We start from the raw sequence: 3,784 nt of genomic DNA, 5'->3' as shown, positions 1-3,784 counted from the left end.
CTCATATGTTGTTTCATTAAATTCTTCTGTGTCTTCCAATTCTTTTCGATACAGTGACTCAGTATATTCCTTCCATCTTGAGTTCAAATTTATTGGTATTTGCCATTTTGATTCTGACAATCATATGCCAGAAATTACAAATTGAAGAGGAATAGCCTCACATTCATTGTCATAACGAACATTTCAAGAACTATCCAGAAGTACATTGTCGTCAATGTTCATAAAACACTCATTCATATACAAAGAAAGTCAGTTAATATATTATAAAAATTTATTCACAAAAAACTAATGCCAAAAAAATAAAAATAAAAAAATAAAGATAAAAACAAAATGCAAACAAACAAACGAAAAACCACTAATGCCAAAGACAAGAAATTGAACATTTGCATCAACTCTTTTGGTCAGAAATTTATGAAACATGCAGTCATGATGTATAAACCAACTATTATAATGCAAAAATTGAGAATATAGAAGAAACCGTAGTTTCTGTGTCAGAGAGCTCATGGTAAAACTTTCAAGGCCACAAACGTATTCATAACAAATACCTTTTCTTCAATGACTGAAATGACTTCTACACATGTGGAACTCCATAGATGAAATATGCAAGTACATCAGTGGATTGAGATGATGGGGTAGTACAATACATGTCAAAAGAAGCCTGGAGCCAGTGTTGTCTATCTTCATTTGTATCCTTTTGGGTTACAATAAATCTTTTGTTTGCGTGATGTATTTTCTCTGAGTACTATGAGTTTTTTGAGTGAATTGACAGACCCATAGGGACAGAGGTTAGCATTTGCCTATTATGCTATCTAAAAGATAAATGTCTGATGGTTGCAATCTGACTTAATTCTTAACACACAGCAAAAGCATGAAATTTGCCCAATATGTCCCTTGTTTAGGGTAATGGTATTTCAAATAATCTTTATAGTTTGTAAAATATCAGTTACTATAGAAATTATTGTAACAGATGATTGTAATTACTTGGATTCTTAAATTGCATATGTGTCTCTTAAAATACATGTGTACCACTGGAGAGCCTAGTAAAATTTCCTTTAAATGAATGAGGGCATTCTACCAGCATAGTCTATAGGAAGTGCACTGCTGACTCCACATGCTAGTTCACATCTACCAGCAGCTCCAAGGCAGAAAGTTTGGCAGTCTTCTTCCATGCAATTTACAGCTTTACAAACTCCCTGGAGTCAGTTCTGACTTCACAGTGAGGGCAGACTGATTTTGATGAGTGAATGAACCCAATTTGTGACTTTATTGCAGCTTCTCAAAAACTAAGCCAAATTCACTGTCATCAAGTTTACCTGAAAGGACAGAGTAGCACTACACCATCACATTTTTAATGCTATAAATCCTAATGGGACCAGAGTGGCAATATTTTTCTTATAGAGGACTAATGGGTTTAAACCCTCAGCCTTTCAGTTATCCTAACACTTAACTCATTATGCCAGAAGAGCTCCTTAATTGCAGACTAAATGCAGACAAAAAAGCGGACTTTTTGACTGCTTCTGAAAATTTTCATAATTTGTTTCCTGTTGTTGTTGTTGAGTACCATTGTATCAGAACTGATTTATAATTGACCCTCCAGCAGGTTTTCATAGGCAGTTAATCATACGGGAGGAAATTGCCCATCCTTCTGTGGAGCAGCTGGTGAATTCGAACTGTGTGTCTTGGGGATTGCAGCACGGATTCTTACCACTAGGCCACCAGTATACTAGGTAGTGATAACCGGACATCTTAATAAATATAACTATATTATACACCAGTATACCAGTAACCCGTTGAAAAAGTTAATATTGCAATAATAAATATGTAATCAACCTAAACTTTTTTTCACTATATCAATTTTACTAACTGACCTTATAGTTACAAATGACAGATAAACCCTGTGTATATAATAGTTAATTCTCATGGCTACATATGTGCAAATTTGCAATGACTTATGGGGAATAGTGGTTTTGATAAAATATCCAATCAATTATAAAATATAATTGGCTTTTTAATTAGGCAGTTTACTTCAATTAGTCTGCAAAATTGTGTAAATCTGCTTAAATGAGAGAAAATCAAGCTCCATTATTGAAGCCCAAAGCATGAGCTTAATGACTATAGATTTCCTTAGTGTGGTACACTTGCGAGCACAGCCAAGGAGTCATCTAAAGAGGTAAATAGATGAGTTAAAGTAAATTAAAAGTTTCATTTATAAAGGTGGCAGTAGTTAAATCCCAACTTCCTTCTTAGGAATTAGAAGGGTGAATTCTGAACTTTTCTTGATATGTTCATGTATAATCCTTTCTTTAACTTGTAATTACTTTAAAATTGAGTGGGGCTTGGAAAATGAAGCAATAAATTTAGAAGCACTAAAATTTTTCACACAAAAGAGAATGGTGTACAGTTTGTTTACTCCCTAATTTTTGCAGGTATCTTTCAAATCCGGGCATTAAATAATATCAAACATTTTAAGATTGGATCTTTATGGTTTTTAACGCCAGTAATAATGTTTTCTCTTTTTTAACCCAAATAATAACTCCCTTTTAAATCCCATAATAAGTCTAATAGCCTAGTGGACAAGGAGTTATACCCAAAGGCAGGAAGTTCTAATTCAACAGTTCCTCAAATGGGGAGGGGAGATGAGCAGATGGACAATGTCTCATATGCCTATGAAAGCCTGCTGGCAGGTCAGCCATGAGTTGGTTCTGACTTGATGACAGTAAATGAGTGTATAGCATTTTATCTCTAATTTTCATGAGCCATGTATATTTGTACCTAAGACCTCCCCAAAAACCGTTTTTTAAAAAGTCAAACATGCTGCCGCTGAGTTACTTCCCACTCTCAACAACTCTTCATCAGTGTTTGAGTTTGTCAATCGTTATGGAAGGAGACTCACATGTCTCTTTTGAGAAGAAACTGGTGAAGTCAAACTTCCAACCTTTCTGTTACCGCCTAGTATGTTACATGTTGCATAGCAGGTCCTCTTAAAGAAACAGATAAACACAAAATTGCTGATGCTTTCCTTCCCCCTTAGATTGGCGAGCTAGTGAGGTCTGGTTAAATCCATAAAAGCAGTATTTTCTATCTTCAGGCAGAATATGTCCATAAACGTATTTATGTCATTTAAGAATCTTAACTCTCTTAGCATGTACTTTTACTATTAATAGAAAAATAGCATTGAGCATATTTAAATGTCACTTAAAATGAATAACAAATTTCTAAAGCTCATTTTATTTTTTTTTAACTATAAATCAGGTGTAAGTTAAAGATAGCATAATTATCCAGTTGTTGTTGAGTTGGTTCCTACTTGTATGGTCGCTTCATACGTGTCATGTGTGCTCTGTTGGGCATGTGATCTATTGCTGCTTTTTCAGAAGTAGATTCTCAAGTCTTTTCTCCAGTGTATCTTCAGGTGGACTCCAACTGTCAACTTTTTGGCTCACAGCAAATCATGCATAGTTTTTCCATTTTCCACTAGTTGAACACATATGGGATTACTAAGCTTTAACTATATTTGTCATTACATTGTTTATAAATTTCCAATTCTTATGTTCTGGTAGTGTGGTTGTAAGGAATTGCACTGTCATCCAAAAAGTATGTGGTTTCAGGTCACCAGCTGCTTCACTGGCGAAGGATGGGCAATCATCTCGTGTGTGGTTTACTGCCTCTGAAAACCCACTGTCAGAATAGCTATAATTCAGTTCTGACTTGACAGTGCACAATTATAATAGGCAGATGGAGGCCATGATTTTGCAATAGCATTGAGCCTAGTATCTGCATAGTTAAG

Source organism: Elephantulus edwardii, unplaced genomic scaffold (genome assembly GCF_000299155.1).
Source record: "Elephantulus edwardii isolate Elephantulus edwardi_28Jun2011 unplaced genomic scaffold, EleEdw1.0 scaffold00122, whole genome shotgun sequence".
Taxonomy (NCBI): Eukaryota; Metazoa; Chordata; class Mammalia; order Macroscelidea; family Macroscelididae; genus Elephantulus; species Elephantulus edwardii.
Note: the sequence above shows the minus strand (reverse complement) of the source record.